The 18,633-nt window shown below is 38.8% G+C and overlaps 1 pseudogene; it reads left to right on the top strand.

The window, feature by feature from the left end:
• The window catches only part of LOC136313674 (serine/threonine-protein phosphatase PP1-gamma catalytic subunit-like), a 79,758-nt pseudogene that overhangs the window by 51,174 nt on the left and 9,951 nt on the right, over positions 1-18,633 (top strand).

Below are 18,633 nucleotides of genomic sequence, written 5' to 3'. Positions count from 1 at the left end.
CTTCCTTTCCAATTTGAATGCCTTTTATTTCTTCTTGTCTGATTGCTGTGGCTAGGACTTCCAGAACTATGTTGAGTAATAGTGGTGAAAGGGGACACCCTGCCTTGTTCCTGATCTTAAGAAGATAGCTTTTAGTTTTTGCCCATTGAGTATGATGTTGGCTGTCAGTTTTTCATATATGTATGGTTTTTGTTATGTTGACATATGTTCCCTGTATTCCCACTTTGCTGGGAGTTTTGATCATAAATAGGTGCTGGTTTTTACCTAATGCTTTTTCTGCATCTATTGATATGATCATGTAATTTTTATCCTTTGTTTTGTTTATGTGATGAACCAAATTTATTGATTTGTAAATATTGTACCAGCCTTGCCTCCCTGAAATAAATACCACTTAATCATGGTGTATGATCTTTTTAATATATTGCTGGATCTGGTTTGCTAATATTTTGTTGATAATTTTAGCATCTATGTTCAGCAGGGATATTGGCCTATAATTTTCTTTCTTTGTAGTGTCTTTGCCTGGTTTTAGAATGAGGATAATGCATGCCTCTTAAAATGAGCTAGGAAGTCTTCTCTCCTTTTGAATTGTGTAGAATAGCTTGAGAGGGATAGATGCTGGTTCTTCTTTGAATGTTTGTTAAAATTCACCTGTGAAGCCATCCAGCTCAGGACTTCTGTTTGCGGAGAGTTTTTTGATGACTGTTTCAGTTTCATTTGTTGTAATCAGTTTGTTCAGATTTTCAGATTCTTCTAGATTCAGTTTTGGGAGATTGTATGTTTCTACGACTTTATTCAGTTTACTCAGTTTGTCTAATTTGTTGGTGTATAGTTCTTCATAGTATTTTCTTACAATCCTTTGTTTTTCTGTGAGGTCAGCTTGTACCTCTTCACTTTCATTTCTAATATTATTTATTTGAGTCCTCTCTTTTATTTCTTGATGAGTCTTGTTAAAGGTTCATCAATATTTTACATCTTTTCAAAGAAGCAGCTCTTGGTTTCATTGGGTTTTTTTTTTTTGGTTTTTTTTGTTTTTAGCTTTTTTGTCATTTATTTCTGCTCTGATCTTGATTATTTCCTTCCTTCTACTTCCTCTGGACTTTGTTTGTTGTTCATTTTCTAGTTCTTTTAGGTGCAGGGTTAGGTTATTTATTTGAGCTTTTTCTTGCTTCTTGAGGTTTGCCTTCCTCCCCATGACTGCTTTCACTGTGTCTCATTGATTTTAGGTTGCTGTTTGTTCATTTTCATTTGTTTCAAGGAAATTTCTTATTTCTTCCTTGATCTCATTGTTAATCTATTTGTTATTTAATAATGTGCTATTTAGCCTCCAAGTGTTTAACTGTTTTTCAGTTTTTCTATTGTAGTTGATTTCTTGTTTCATGCCTTTGTGGTCAGAGAAGATGCTTGATAGGATTTCAATCTTCTTAAATTTATTGAGAATTGTTTTGTGTCTTAACATGTGGTCTATCTTAGAAGATGTACCATGTGCACTTGAAAAGAATGTATATTTTGCTGCTTTGGGGTGAAATGTTCTGAAGATATCAATTAAATCCAGTTGATCTAGTGAGTTATTTAAGGCCATTGTTTCTTTGTTGGTTTCTGTTTGGAGGATATATCCACTGATGTCAGTGGAGTGTTAAAATGCCCCACTATTACTGTATTGCTGGTTTGGTGGTAATGAACTCCTTGAGACTTTTTTTTTTTTTTTTTTGTCTATGAAGCTCTTTATTTCTCCTTCAATTGTAAATTATAGCTTTACTGAATAGAGTAGTCTCGGTTGTAGGCTCTAGTTTTGCATCACTTTGAATATTTCTTGCCAATCCCTTCGGGCCTGAGATGTTTCTGTTGAAAAGTCAGATGTCAGCCTTATGGGGGCTCCTTTGTAGGCAATGAATTGCTTTTCTCTTGCAGCTTTTAGTATTGTCTCTTAATTGGGGCATTTTAATTATTATGTGTCTTGGTGTGGGCCTCTTTGGGTTCATCTTTAATTGGACTCTGTGCTTCTTGAACTTGTGTGACCTTTTTTCTTCATCAAATTAGGAAGTATCAAAATGAAACTAGACCACCAACTTACATCATTCACAAAAATAAACTCAAAATGGATAAAAGATTTAAATGTAAGCCATAAAACCATAAGCATCTTAGAAGAAAACATAGGCAGTAAGCTCTCTGACATCTCTCGCAGCAATATATTTGCCAATTTATCTCCACGGGCAAGGGAAATAAAAGACAGGATAAACAAATGGGACTATATCAAACTAAAAAGCTTTTGCACAGCTAAAGGCAATATGAACAGAATAAAAAAACAAACTACTCAATGGGGGAATATATTTGACAATACGTCTGATAAGGGGTTAATAACCAAAATTTATAAAGAACTTGTAAAACTCAATACCAGGAAGACAAACAATTCAATCAAAAATTGGACAAAAGAAATGAATAGACACTTCTCCAAAAAGGACATATAGATGGCTAATAGGCATATGAAAAAATGCTCAACATCACTAATCATTAGAGAAATGCAAATTAAAACCACAGTGAGATATCTCACACCAGTCAGAATGGTGCTCATCAACAAAAGAACACAGAATAAGTGCTGGCGAGGATGTGGAGAAAAGGGAACCCTCCTGCACTGCTGGTGGGGATACAGACTGGTGCAGCCACTGTGGAAAACAGTATGGAGATTCCTAAAGAAATTAAAAATCGAACTGCCTTTTGACCCAGCTATACCTCTGTTAGGAATATACCCCAAGAACACCATAGCACTGTTTCAAAAGAAGTGCACCCCCATGTTTATGGCAGCATTGTTCACAATAGCGAAGATCTGGAAACAGCCCAAGTGTCTGTCAGTGGACAAGTGGATTAAAAAGCTTTGGTACATATACACAATGGAATACTACTCAGCCATAAGAAATGATGACATCGGATCATTTACAACAACATGGATGGACCTTGATAACATTATACTGAGCGAAATAAGTAAATCAGAAAAAACTAAGAACTATATGATTTCATACATAGGTGGGACATAAAAATGAGACTCAGAGACATGGACAAGAGTGTGGGGGTTACGGGGTGGGGGGAAGGAGAGGGTGTGGGTTGGGGGAGGGGAAGGGCACAAAGAAAACCAGTTAGAAAGTGACAGAAGACAATTGGACTTTGAGTGATGGGAATGCAGCATAATCAAATGTCAAAATAACCTAGAGATGTTTTCTCTGAACATATGTACCCTGATTTATCAATGTCACCCCATTAAAATTAATTTTAAAAAAATAGGAAGTATCCAGCTATGATGTTTTCAAACAAGTTCTCTATTTCTTATTAGTTCTCTTCTCTTTCAGGAGCCCCTATGATACAATGTTGTTTTACTTGTTTTTGTTGCAGAGGTCTCTTGGTTTCCTCAGCCTTTTTGAGCCTCTTTTCTTTCTGTTGCTCTGCTTCTGTGTTTTACATTTATCTTGTCCTCTAAATTGCTGATTCCATATTTCACTTTATCCAGCTTGCTGTTGATTCCTTCTAGTGCAGTTTTCATCGCAAATATTGTTTTTGCCATTTCTGACTGTTTCTTTTTAATGGTATCAATGTCCTTATTAATGTTCACTATGTCTTCATTTAAGTTCTCACTGAGACCATCCATTCTTACTTCAAGATCCTTGATCATCCTAATAAACATTAATTTAAACTCTGTATCTGGTAGTTTTGTTGTATTGGAACAACAAGATAAGATGTCTTGCCACACAATCAATCAATTGGCCAAATTAAGAAATTAGGAGTCTTTCATCGGATCATTTACAGCAAAATGGTGGAATCTTGATAACATTATACGAAGTGAAATAAGTAAATCAGAAAAAACCAGGAACTGCATTATTCCATACGTAGGTGGGACATAAAAGTGAAACTAAGAGACATTGATAAGAGTGTGGTGGTTACGGGGGGAGGGGGGAGAGGGAGAGGGAAAGGGGGAGGGGGAGGGGCACAAAGGAAACTAGATAGAAGGTGACAGAGGACAATCTGACTTTGGGTGATGGGTATGCAACATAATTGAATGACAAGATAACCTGGACTTGTTATCTTTGAATATATGTATCCTGATTTATTGATGTCGCCCCATTAAAAATAAAATTATTAAAAAAAAAGAAATTAGGAGTTTTTAATTTGCCGGCTACATGTACCACATGGAAACCTAAGTATTTCAAATCAATGTGGCCCTGAACACAGTTTGAGGTTAGGTTTTATAAGGATAATTATCAATACATACTGATTGAGGAATGGGGAAGGTAGAAAGCATAGCAGTAAAACAAAGCAGTGAAACAAGCTTTCTTACAATGTTTATCTACAGGGTTAATTCAGGGAGAAACATTCTGAGAACACCTGCTACTTTGCAAAGCTGGTCCAAGGCCACAGTCTGGGAAACCAGCTGCAGGGCCAATAGGTAGTAACTTACTTTCAGAAAAAGTAAGTTCTGCTAAAAGTCTCTTTGTTTTAGAGAAAGTTAGTTTTCCAAAAATTATTTATGTTACAAGCCTTTTTTTCTACACTTCAGTTTGTCTGCTTTCATTTCATTTAATTCTTTTTCTGGGGATTTCTCTTGTTGATTCATTTGGAGCATATTTCTTTGTCTACCCATTTTGTCTGTGAATTAGGTAGCTCTGCTCTGACTCCCAAATTTCTTGTGGTGTCTTTTTGAGGAAGGTGGGCTCAGGGGTACTAACCTTCAAGCCACTTGAGTTCTTTGCTCTAGAAATGTTTCTTGAGGGTTGTATTTACCCTTCTGCTATACATTGTACATGAGTCTTGAATGCAACTGGCCCTTTTGTGAGTGCAGTTATCCCTACAGACTGGCTGGCTATAACAGTCAACCTTGATTGCATGTATTAGATGCTGTGCAAAGACTATACTTTCAGGGATCATTTCTATAGTTTGTTAGATGCTGTGCAGTGTCTGTCCTCTGGGCATCATCTCAGCAGGGTCTGGTGCCTGTTGGACTCCCCCTTTGGGTGTGAAGCTTGTGTGGCTAGTTGAGTCTAGCATTGATGCAGACTGCCACCCACTACTGGTTGTGCTGTTTCTGGGTCCTCTTAGGCAGGGTTCAGGTACAGGTTGTTGTCAGACATTGTTTGTAACCCACTGTGGGCTACCTGTCTATAGCTACCACTGTTTGTGTCTGTGTTTTCTGTGCTTGGGGGTGGGGGGCAGGGCCAACAAGTGTATAAGGACTGACTTCCTCCTGCTTAGAGTGACAGCAGCTCCATAAAAGGGCCCAAGTTCCTTAAGATTTGCCTCCACTTTTCAGCTGCTCCACCTCTTGCAGCTGCCTGGTCTTTCCACAGAGTCTTCGGTAGACAGATTGCAGAGTGGGGTCAGATTAGCCTCACCCCACCAACCCCTCCACAGGTTTGTGTTAGAGCTATTGAGGTTAGGAAGACAATGTTAGTGGGACCCCCTACTTGGGGGGTTTCTGTCAGAAGCTCAGTATGGGGAAAGTGGCCCCTATTTCAGAGCCTAACCTCTCAGCCACTGCTTGATACTCCAATTCTACTTCTCAGAGAAGTGAGTAGCAGGTTCAGGTTGGGAGGAGCCAACAGTCCTCTCTGCAGAAGTCCTTTCAGCTGAGGGTCCCCTGGCCTCAGGGAGGAAGACTGAGAGAGTCTTCCACTGGGGCTGATTGTGGCCCTTCCCCCAAGAGGTGGTTAAGCCCTTTGACCGGTCCCAACAATAGGCTCCAAGGAATTCACACTTTGAATGTCTGAGCTCTAAGCCTCTCTCTGTTCCCCCTGTATAAGTGAGCCCAGTAGGGCAGGGTATCCAGGACTTGGGCTGGCTGACTGTGAGGCTCTACCTCGTCCAATGTGTGTGAGCTGCTGTGCAGGTGCTGACCACAGAAGGTAGAATTCTCCTCAGCTGAATTTGGTGCTTGATGAGCTCTCCCTTTGGGTATGCTGCTAGTAAGAGTAGTTGGAAACTTCTCTGATGTTTTCAGTAGTGGGTCACTGGATGTGTTGGTTCTGGGCCTCTTAAGAGGGAACCTGGTGCTGACCAGTGTTAAGACACTGCCTGTGACTGGCCCTCAGCAACCCTTTTGGAGCTACAAGCAATCCAGAGTTTGTGGCTGCTTTTGCTGGGCTTAGGTGCACATAGAAGGACCAAGCCACATACCTAGGCTGGCTTTTACCTTCACTGGACCTGGGGTCATGTCTTCAAAAGACCCGAGGCTCCCTGACATCTACCTCCTGCTGCCTCAGTCTGCTGGTTGTTTGTTAGGCTTGGCCCCTGAGTTCTTCCTATCTGAAACTTCCCCTAGGACTGTGATGGCGAACCTTTTTATAAAAACTGCCCACTTTTGCAGTGCTGGTCAACCTGGGTTTTATAAAAACCAAAAGTGGGCGGTTTTTATAAAAAGGTTTGCCATCATGGCCCTAGGATTTCCACTACCACTGTTTCTCTGGGACAGCTTGCTGGATACACACTTCTGAAGAAGTGGAGACATAGTTACATAAAATACATAAATAGACCAACTGGCTTAAAGAATTACCCGGAGATATCAATTGAGGTCAGCAGTTTGTACATATATGGGTACAGTTTGTACATGATATGCTTCCTATGCGCTTTTATGTTAGGATTACTGTTCTCTTTTCTTCCTTCTTCCTATACTTTGTCACCTTTGCTTTTTACTTTTCAAGTTTATTTCTTTATTTATATATTTTTAAATTTTTTTTATTACCCAGGCAGGGAGGAGGGGAGAGGGCTTTTCAAGTTTATTTTTTAATTATAGTTGACATACAATGTTAAATTAGTTTCAGGTGTACAAAATAGTAATTAGACTTATTAAGTCTAATTTACATGACTTATAAAACACTCATCCCATTAAATCTGGAATTCCCCTGATACCATACATGCCTAAATTCCCTATGCTATACTCTACATCCTTGTTGCAACCTTTGTTTTAAACAAACTATCCTTTTAACAATGGTTAAAGTCAAGAGTTTTTTGAAATTCATTCTGATATTTAAGGACAACTACAATGCTAATTAAAAATAAAATATTTATCTCAGCTATAATATTAAACACACATTTTCATTCAAGCCCTACTAAAATCATAATAAGAAGAGACATGGCATGGTTTTAGAAAAATGAAAAGTGAAAGTTAATAGAAAAAAAAGTTGCAAATACAAAATTACCACCAGAAAATGGCGCTGGCTGTGGTACTGCTTCTTGTCTTACACACAGAGTGAGGCGTGATTGACAATACTCCACACTCAAGGAACTATCTGATGTCTCAGACTAGTGTGACTTGTAATTTTGCAGGTCTCGAGTGGGAACAGCGGAGGATTAGAAAATAAGCACAGAAAGAAAAAGGCTGGAATTGGGAGGTCTTCTGGTGGCTGATGACCTCCCAAAAGTGCCTGCACTCCCAAAAGCTTAATTTTTTTTATAGTGTAAAGCAAAGTCATGCACAAAACAAAGAGAGCTCAGGTACAAAGTCACGTTTCTGAGGCAAACCAAGAATTCTTCCAAGTACACCCCCTGCCATGCATAGCATCTTAACTTCATAAAACAAAGGGTAAAAAGAAAACTGCCTCCAGTCTCTTTGAGGGACACAGGTGATGGAACAAGTAGAAACCATCAGCATTATAGCTAACATGGAGGTGTGGGAAAGAGCATGTAAATTGCCTTTACCAACTTAATCAAACAATCAGAGGTTGTGGGGAAGAGCGTAGCCCTTTGGCTTAAGTCTTAAACTGTGAGGACTTTTGTCAACTTGCAGTCTCCCATAATCTGACACAGAAAATAGCTTCCATAGTTTGGGCTTTCACAGGACAAGGACTACTATTCATTTTTAAGTACTCACAATTTAATACTGTCCTTTGAATAGCAGTAGATGTTCAATAAGTATTTGTTGTGTCCACATGTTCCTTTTATAATTAATGTAGTGAATTCTTGGCCATTCATCTACTATACAACATCTGGCCATTAGGTTGTTGTTTGAAACCATTTTACACCCTGTTTCCTGTTCCTCTGTAGCACACATCATCACATAAATATACACACTTGTGTTTCTTATTCAGCTCCTGACCCTTCTCATAAGAATTTAATTTGTTTCACTCAGCGCTGTATCCCCAGAACATGCTGGGCACATAACAAATACCAATAAATTCTCATTTTTGACTAGATGAATGAATAGGAAACTATCTGAATCAGCTTTATATTTATTTTACCTTATATTAAAGGGAAAAACTAATTTAAGCGGATATATTGAGCGAACGATTGGGAGGAAGAGGAGCAGGAGGTCCGGAGAGGAGTGGTAAACAGAGCCAAACTCTGTTTTCCTGGAAGAAAGACCATCATTTAGTTATCACTGAAGGCAGAAAAATCAAGTAAGAGCAGTGTAAGCATTTTACTTAGACTCATGAGAGGAAGAGCCAAAGGACTTAAACAGAATGCTTTTTGAGGTGGGGACTACTAATTTTATTGTTTACTCTTGTAATATGTTTAAATGTTTCAGACAATGTATATATATTTCTTGAGTAGTTTAAAAATGAATTTTTTTATTCAGTGGGAGGAGGGGAGGCAGAGACAGACTCCTGCATGTGCCCCAACTAGGATCCATCCAGCAAGCCCACTAGAGAGTGATGCTCTACCCATCTGGGGAGTTGCTTCGTTGCTCATCAACTGAGCTCTTCTTAGAACCTGAGGCAGAGACCATGGAGCCATCCTCAGCACCCAGGTCCAAGTCGCTCCAGTTGAGCCATGGCTTCAGGAAGAGAGAAGAGGAGAGGAGAGGAGAGAAGAGGAGAGGAGAGGAGAGGAGAGGAGAGGAGAGGAGAGGAGAGGAGAGGAGAGGAGAGGAGAGGAGAGGAGAGAGAAGTGAAAGGGGGAGGGGTGGAGAAGCAGATGGGTGCTTCTCCTGTGTGCCCTGGCTGGGAATGGAACCTGGCACATCCATATGCCAGGCCAATGCTCTACCACTGATCCAATGGCCAGGGCCTAAAACTAAATTTAAAAAGTTTTCCTGGCTGGATAGCTCAGTTGGTTAGAGCACTGTCCTAATATGCAGAGGTTGCCAGTTTGATCCCTGGTCAGGGACATATGAAAACAGACCAATGTTTTCTATCTTTCTCCCTCTCCCTTCTTCTCTCTAAAATAAAAAATAATAAAAAATAAAATAAAATAAACATTAAGTAATAAAAGTGACCTTGATTTGATACTTTATAAAGTGTCATTAAATTCAGATTGGTTTAATTTTGTTAAATCTAGGCAACTTTTATTTTAATACTTTCATTTTTATTAAATTAAACTTTTTATTTTGAAATATAGATTCACATGCAGTTCTAAGAAATAATACAGAGAGATTTTGTGTACTTTTTATGTAGTTTCCTTCAATTATACCATTTTATGAAACTATGCTATAATATCACAACCAGAACATTAACAATGATGGAAAAACAGGTTTCCATCACTGCGAAGATTCCCTGTGTGCCCGTTATAGCCAAATACTTACCTCCCAGCTCCCCAAGGAGAGAAGTTCCCAATTTCTAACCCCATTCCATTCTTAGCTTCTGGGAACCATAAATATAATCTCTATTTCTATTATTTTGTTCTTTTAAGAATGTTATATTGGCCCTGGTCGGTTGGCTCAGCGGTAGAGTGTTGGCCCTGCGTGTGAAGGTCCCGGGTTTGATTCCCAGCCATGGCACACAGGAGAAGTGCCCATCTGCTTCCCACCCTTCCCTCTCTCCTTTCTCTCTGTCTCTCTCTTCCCCTCCTGCAGCTGGGGCTCCATTGGAGCAAAGTTGGCCCCGGGCGCTTAGGATGGCTCCATGGCCTCAGCCTCAGGCGCTGGAATGGCTCTGATTGCAGTGAAGCAACTGCCCAGATGCTCTGAGCATCATTTCCTGGTGGGCATGCCCGGTGGATCCTGGTCAGGTACATGCAGGAGTCTGTCTGCCTCCTATCCCTAGCATCACCACTTCTCACTTTGGAAAAAGACAAAAAACAAACAAGGGAAAGAATGTTATATAAATTGAATCATAAATTTTGTAATCTGTGGCTTTGATTTTTTTTTACTCAGCATTGATTCTCTGGAGATTCACCCAGGTTGATACATGTATCAATATTGTGTTCCATTTTATTGCTGAGTAGTCTATGATATAGATGTATCATCATTTGTTTAACCATTTATTCATTGAAGAACATAGGAAATGTTTCCAGTTTTCACCTACTACACCAAAACCTGCTATGTACTTTCTGGTATAGATTTTTGTGTGAATATAAGTTTTCATTTCTTAGATACAGGAATGTAGTTTTTGGTCAAATGGTAGTTGAATGTTTACTTTTTAAAGGAACTGCTAAAGTATTTCCCAGAGTGGTTTTATTGTTTTACATTCTCACCAGCAGTGTATGTGGGATTCAGTTTCTCTGCATCCTTGCCAGCATTTGGGGTTCTCACTATTTTTATTTTGGCCATTCTCATAAATGTCTAGTGGTTTTAATTAACATTTCCTGAATGGTCAATGACGTTGAATATCTTTTCATGTGCTTACTTACCATCTCTATGATAAAATGCTTCTTTATGTCCTTAACTCACTCTCTAATCAGATTGTTTTCTCATTGTCTGTTTTGAGAGTTCTTTCTATATTTTAGACCAGGGGTCCCCAACCCCTGGGCCGTGGACCGGTACCGGTCCATGAGCCATTTGGTACTGGTCCGCAGAGAAAGAATAAATAACTTACATTATTTCCATCTTATTTATATTTAACTCTGAACAATGTTTTATTTTTTAAAAATGACCAGATTCCCTCTGTTACTTCCATCTAAGACTCACTCTTGATGCTTGTCTCGGTCACGTGATACATTTATCCATCCCACCCTAAAGGCCGGTCAGTGAAAATATTTTCTGACATTAAACCGGTTCGTGGCCTAAAAAAGGTTGGGGACCACTGTTTTAGACTACTCCTTTGTCATGTGTGGTTTGCAAATATATTTCCCCAGTATATAGGTTGCCTTTTCATTCTCTTAATAGAATCTTTTTGCACAACAAAAGTTTTTAATTTCGATCAAGTCCAATTTATCAATTTTAAAAAATGGACTGTGCTTTTGTTGTTGAGTCTAATAACACTGCCTAGTGCTAGGCCCTGAAAATTTTATTTTCCCCCCAAAGTTACATAGTGCTAAGTTTTACATTTAAGTCCATTATCCTTTATAAATTATTATTCTTTTAAAATAAGATGCGAGGTTTGGGTTGAGGTTCAGGTTTTTGCCAATGAATGTCCGATTCCTTTAGCACTATTTGTTGAACAAGCTATCTTTGCTCCATTGAATTACTTTTGTACCTTTGTCAAAAAGTTGATTGGGCATATCTGTGTAGATTTGTTTCTGGGTTCTACAGTCTGTTCCATTTATTAATGTAACTAATCCCCTACCAATACCACATAGTCTTGGTAACCATAGCTATATAATGTCTTAAGATCATATGAACTAATTCTCACTCTATTTTTCTTTTTCAAAATTGTTTTATTTTAGTTCATTTGCATATATATGTAAATTTTAGGATGGTCTTGTTTATAGCTGCAAAATAACTTTCTGGAATTTTAATAAAAATTGTGTTAAACCTACAAATCAATTTGGGGAGAATTGATATCTTTGCCATGTTTAGTCTTCCAATCCATAAAAATACTATATATCTCCATTTATTTAAATCTTTGATTTCTTTCATCGGTATTTGGTAGTTTTCAGCACGCAAGTACTGTACTTGCTTTGTTTGATTTATAGTTGTCCCTCGCCATATCACTGTGCACTTTTCCTGGTCTAACTGTATTGAAGATTTCTAAATTGTATATATCTAATTTTGTATCGCAGATTTTTCACTATATCGTGGGATTTTGTGGTATATAGGTATTTTTTTTATTTATTATTTTAATTATTTTTGCAGTAAAATAAACATTTTCTAGCCTAAAAATTGAAAACAATATAAAAATATTAATTAAAACATATTAAAACAATATTACTGTATATTCACTGGTTAGTATCCATATAGAATTTTATATGTTGTTTACATAGGTTTAAGAGTGTAGAAAGTGCTTAAGAACATAGTAACTGTTTATAAGAGAGTAGGAGAGAAGAAAAGATGGCGCTGGCGTAGGCGGATGTACCAACATCCACCTCCCAGAACCAAAGTGGATTACAAAATAATTTTAAGAACTATCATCTGGTAAAACCAACTTTGGACTAAACTATGAGGACTCTTCAACCAAGGAGCACTGAAGAAGCCACACTGAGACTGGTAGGAAAAGCAGAATTGCGGAGAGGGCTACCCAGCTCCCTGGAGCGAACAGCAGCCGAGAGAGACTCACGTGGCGGGAAGTGAGTTTAGCAGAGAGGGGAGGGTCCTGAGCCGCAGGAACAAAGCCCCAGCCTGCAGCCCCAGAGCCCAGAAGAGGCATAAGGACAGTATTTAGCTGGAAACAAGTCAGGATACTGTTTGTAAGAAAAAGTCTAATTTCTCAGACCCAGGATTCTTCTTAAAGGGACTGCGCAGAACACCTCTCTCACAACCACTCACCTGGGGCTCCAGGGGTCAGGGAGACAGGAGAGGACCAGAGTAGCAGGAAGAGAGTGTAATCTAGGAGGCACAGGGAGAAACATTTTGGGAGATAGCCACCCTAATGCCTGGGACGAGTCACTCCCCAAATCTGAAGTGAATATTTCCCCTAGAAACAGAAATACCAGCAAAAGGAAGCAGGACACCAGCCAAACAAGCTCCCCCGTGGCACTCAGAGCAAAGTTGCTTAGAAAGAGGGAGCTTTCAGGTCTACAGTAGTGAGTGTTAGGGTCTGAGCTGCAGCGCCCGCACTCCATACAGCTGAGGGCTCACCGGAGGGCAAGCCATGGCAGGACGCAGAGGCTTGGCCTGTCAGCACGGGCGGAAGCCTGCTGCCTGCCACTGGGCTCACGTGTGAGCTCTGTCTTGCCCGGCTGGGGAGGAGTAGGCGTGCAAAAGCAGTCAAGCTCAGCTGCAGGCTGCCTGTAATCCAGCCTGCAGGAGAAGGGTGGGACCCCGGAAAGGGTGGAGACCAGCCCTTGAGCAAGGGCATAGGAGCACAGCCTTGTCCCACCTGTGGAATCGAGATTTGTGGCCTGATTTGGGAGCCGGCTCCTCCCGCGGGGGTGGAGCCAAAAGCCCAGAACAGGCGTAGTCCCGCTACTGAGCTGAGTGTGGGCACACAGTCCTGCCCATCTGGTAGAGCCAAGGTTAGGAGCCATTCCACAAGCGGGCTCCTCCTACAAGGGCAGGGCAAAAGCCCAGAAACAGGCAGAAACCCACAGCTGAGCAAAGGTGCTCGCCACTGCCCTCAGGGCCGAGAATAACACCACCCACAGGGGCGGGGCAAAGGCCAAGGCCACCAAGGCTTGTGCACCCGAGCACGTGATCACAGACAATCCTGTGAAGGAGAGGTGGAAACCACAGCAACAGCCCCAGTAGGCACCAGCAATGCCAAAACCCAAAAGCCCTAGGCAGAAACAGAAGAGGGGGTGGCGGGCCTGCAGACAGACCATACCTAGGGAACAGAGGCCACACCCAGTGGACTCCAGTGGCCAAAACCTTTCTTTACACAGAGAAAATGCAAAGGCAGAGAAATGCAACACAAATGAACCAAGAGAAATCCCCAGAAAAGGACCTAAATGAATCAGATATAACCAAATTACCAGATAGAGTTTAAAATAATGATTGTTAGGATGCTCAAAGATCTTAGAACAACAATAGATGGTCATTATGAACACCTAAATAAACAGATAGCAAATATAAAAAAGGACATTGAAATAATAAAAAAGAATCAGTCAGAAATGACAAATACAATACCTGAAATAAAGAACACAATGGGAGGAATTAAAAGCAGGATGGATGAAGCGAAGAATCAAATCAGTGAGTTAGAGGACACAATAAATAAAGGCACGGAAGCAGAGCAGAAAAAAGAAAAGAGATTCAAAAAGTCTGAGGAAACTCTAAGAGAGCTCTGTGACAACGTGAAGAGAAATAACATCTGCATCATAGGGGTTCCTGAAGAAGAAGAGAAAGAACAAGGGATAGAGACTTTGTTCAAGCATATCATAGCTGAAAACTTCCCTCAATTAAGTCAGGAAAACATCTCACATGTTCAGGAAGCACAGAAAACCCCATTAAGGAGAAACCCAAAGAAATCAACACCAAGACACATTATAATTAAAATACCACAGCTAAGTGATAAAGAGAAAATATTAAAAGCTGCTAGAGAAAAAAAGACTATCACCTACAAAGGAACCCCCATAAGGATGACTTCTGACTTCACAACAGAAACACTTGAGGCCAGAAGGGAATGGCAAGAAATATTCAAAGTAATGCAGAACAAGAGCCTACAACCAAGACTACTTTATCCAGCAAAACTATCATTTAAAATTGAAGAAGAAATAAAAAGATTTACAGAGAAAAACCAACTCAAGGAATTCACTACAACCAAACCAAGGCTGCAAGAAATGCTAAGGGACCTGTTGTAAACAGATCAAAGGAGAAAAAGAATATAGCAAAAAAGAAATACAGTTTTAAAGAATAAAATGGCAATAAACAATTACATATCAATAATAACCTTAAATGTAAAGGGATTAAATGATCTGATCAAAAGACATAGGGTAGCTGCTTGGATAAGAAAACAGGACCCATACATATGCTATCTACAGGAGACACACCTTAAATCAAAAGATGCACATAGACTGAAGATAACAGAATGGAAAAAATACTTCACACAAATGGAAATGAAAAAAAAGCTGGGGTAGCAATACTTATGACAAAATGGACTTTAAAACAAAGACTATAGTTAGAGATAAAGAAGGTCACTACATAATGATAAAGGGAGCAATCCAACAGGAAGATATAACTATTATAAATATCTACACACCCAATATAGGAGCACCTAAATGTATAAAGCAGACATTGATGGATTTAAAGGGCGAGATCAACAGCAATACTATAATAGTAGGGGATTTCAATACCCCACTAACATCACTAGATAGGTCCTCAAGAAAGAAAATTAACAAAGAAACAGCAGACTTAAAGGACATATTAGAGCAACTTGATTTAGTAGATATCTTCAGAATCTTTCACCCTAAAACAGCAGAATATACATTCTTTTCAAGTGCTCATGGTACATTCTCTAGAATAGACCATATATTAGGGCACAAAAGTGGTCTCAACAAATTTAAGAAGATTGAAATCATATTGAGCACTTTCTCTGATCACAATGGCATGAAACTAGAAATCAACCACAACAGAAAAACGGAAAGATATTCAAACACTTGGAAACTAAATAGCATGTTATTAAATAACAAATGGGTTAACAATGAGATCAAAGAAGAAATTTAAAAATTCCTAGAAACAAACGATAATGAGCATACATCAACTCAAAATTTATGGGACACAGCAAAAGCAGTCCTGAGAGGAAAGTTTATAGCATTACAGGCATACCTCAAGAAGCTAGAAAAAGCTCAAATAAACAACTTGACCCTACATCTAAAAGAACTAGAAAAAGAACAGCAAGTAAAGCCCAGAGCTGGTAGAAGGAAAGAAATAATAAAGATCAGAGCAGAAATAAATGACATAGAGGCTAAAGAAACAATACAGAGGATCAATGAAACCAGGAGCTGGTTTCCTGAAAAGGTAAACAAGATCGATGAACCTTTAACCAGACTCACCAAGAAAAAAGGAGAGAGGACTCAAATAAATAAAATGAGAAACGAGAGTGGAGAAATAGCAACTGACACAACAGAAATACAAAATATTGTAAGAAAATACTATGAAGAACTGTACGCCAAAAAACTAGACAACCTAGATGAAATGGACAAATTCCTTAAAACATACAATCTTCCAAAAATCAATCTGGAAGAATCAGAAAACCTAAACAGACCAACTACAACAAATAAGATTGAAACAGTTATCAAAAAACTCCCAAAAAAGAAAAATCCTGGGCCTGATGGCTTCACAACTGAATTCCACCAAATATTCAAAGAAGAACTAACTCCTATCCTTCTCAAACTATGTCAAAAAATTCAAGAGGAAGGAAGACTTCCAAGCTCCTTTTATGAGGCAAGCATAATTCTGATTCCAAAACCAAGCAAAGACAACACAAAGAGAGAAAACTATAGGCCAATATCCCTGATGAATTTAGATGGTAAAATCCTCAACAAAATATTAGCAAACCGAATCCAGCAATATATGAAAAAAATCATACACAATGATCAAGTGGGATTTATTCTTGGGAGGCAAGGCTGGTAAAATATTTGCAAATCAATCAATGTGATTCATCTCATAAACAAAAGGAAGGAGAAAAAACACATGATAATTTCAATAGATGCAGATAAAATCCAGCACCCATTCATGATCAAAACTCTCAGGAAAGTGGGAATTCAGGGAACATACCTCAACATGATAAAGGCCATTTAGGACAAACCCACAGCCAATATTATACTCAATGGGAAAAAATTAAAAGCAATCCCCTTAAGATCAGGAACAAGGCAGGGGTGCCCCCTTTCACCACTCTTATTCAACATAGTTCTGGAAGTCCTAGCCACAGCAATCAGACAAGAAAAATAAATAAAAGACATCCAAATTGGAAAAGAAGAAGTAAAACTATCATTATTTGCAGATGATATGATATTGTATATAGAAAACCCTAAAGTCTCCGTCAAAAAACTTCTAGACCTGATAAATGAATTCAGCAAGGTGGCAGGATATAAAATCAATACTCATAAATCAGAAGTATTTTTATACACTAACAATGAACTGTCAGAAAGAGAAATTAAGGAATCAATCCCCTTTACCATTGCAACCAAAAAAATAAAGTACCTAGGAATAAATTTAACCAGGGAGATTAAAGACTTATACTCAGAAAATTATAAAACATTGATAAAAGAAATCAGGGAAGATACAAACAAGTGGAGGCATATACCGTGCTCATGGTTAGGAAGAATAAACATCATTAAAATGTCTATATTACCCAAAGCAATTTTTAAATTCAATGCAATACCAATTAAAATACCAATGACTTACTTCAAAGATATAGAACACATATTCCAAAAATTTATATGGAACCAAAAGAGAACACGAATAGCCTCCGCAATCTTGAAAAGGAAGAATAAAGCGGAAGGTATCACACTTCCAGATATCAAGTCATATTGTAAGGCCATTGTACTCAAAACAGCCTGGTACTGGCATAAGAACAAGCATATAGATCAATGGAACAGAACTGAAAACCCAGAAATAAACCCACACTTTTATGGACAACTGATATTTGACAAAGGAGGTAAGAGCATACATTGGAGTAAAGACAGCCTCTTCAACAAAAGGTGTTGGAAAAATTGGACAGCTACCTGCAAAAAAATGAAACTAGACCACCACCTTACACCACTCACAAAAATAAACTCAAAATGGATAAAAGACTTAAATGTAAGCCATAAAACCATAAGCATCTTAGAAGAAAACATAGGCAGTAAGCTCTCTGACATCTCTCGCAGCAATATATTTGCCTATTTGTCTCCACAGGCAAGTAAAATAAAAGACAGGATAAACAAATGGGACTTTATCAAACTAAAAAGTTTCTACACAGCTAAAGACAATAAGAACAGAATAAAAAGACAAACTACACAATGGGAAAATGTATTTGACAATGCGCCTGATAAGGGGTTAATAACCAAAATTTATAAAGAACTTGTAAAACTCAATACCAGGAAGACAAACAATCCAATCAAAAAATGGGCAAAAGAAATGAATGGACACTTCTCCAAAGAGGACATACAGATGGCCAATAGGCATATGAAAAAATGCTCAACATCACTAATCATTAGAGAAATGCAAATTAAAACCACAATGAGATGTCACCTCACACTAGTCAGAATGGTGCTCATCAATAAAACAACACAAAATAAGTGCTGGCGAGGATGTGGAGAAAAGGGAACCCTTCTGCACTGCTGGTGGGAATGCAGACTGGTGCAGCCACTGTGGAAAACAGTATGGAGATTTCTCATGAAATTAAAAATCGAACTGCCTTTTGACCCAGCTATACCTCTGTTAGGAATATACCCCAAGAACACCATAGCACTGTTTCAAAAGAAGAAATGCACCCCCATGTTTATGGCAGCATTATTAACAATAGCAAAGATCTGGAAACAGCCCAAGTGTCTGTCAGTGAACGAGTGGATTAAAAAGCTTTGGTATATATATACTATGGAATACTACTCAGCCATAAGAAATGATGACATCGGATCTTTTACAACAACATGGATGGACCTTGATAACATTATACTGAGCGAAATAAGTAAATCAGAAAAAACTAAGAACTATATGATTCCATACATAGGTGGGACATAAAAATGAGACTCAGAGACATGGACAACAGTGTTGGGGCTACAGGGGGGGGGTAGGAGAGAGAGGGTGTTGGGGGAGGGGAGGAGCACAAAGAAAACCAGTTAGCAGGTGACAAAAGACAATTTTATCAATGTCACCCCATTAAAATTAATAAAAAAAAAAGAATGTGTCTCACTGCTAATTCATACAGTTAGAAGAATAGTATAAGGATACTAATTCAGCTTCCCAGGCCACATCCTGCAAACGGG

This window comes from Saccopteryx bilineata, chromosome 9 (assembly GCF_036850765.1).
Source record: "Saccopteryx bilineata isolate mSacBil1 chromosome 9, mSacBil1_pri_phased_curated, whole genome shotgun sequence".
NCBI classification, from domain to species: domain Eukaryota; kingdom Metazoa; phylum Chordata; class Mammalia; order Chiroptera; family Emballonuridae; genus Saccopteryx; species Saccopteryx bilineata.
This window is presented reverse-complemented; position numbering and strand designations above follow the sequence as displayed.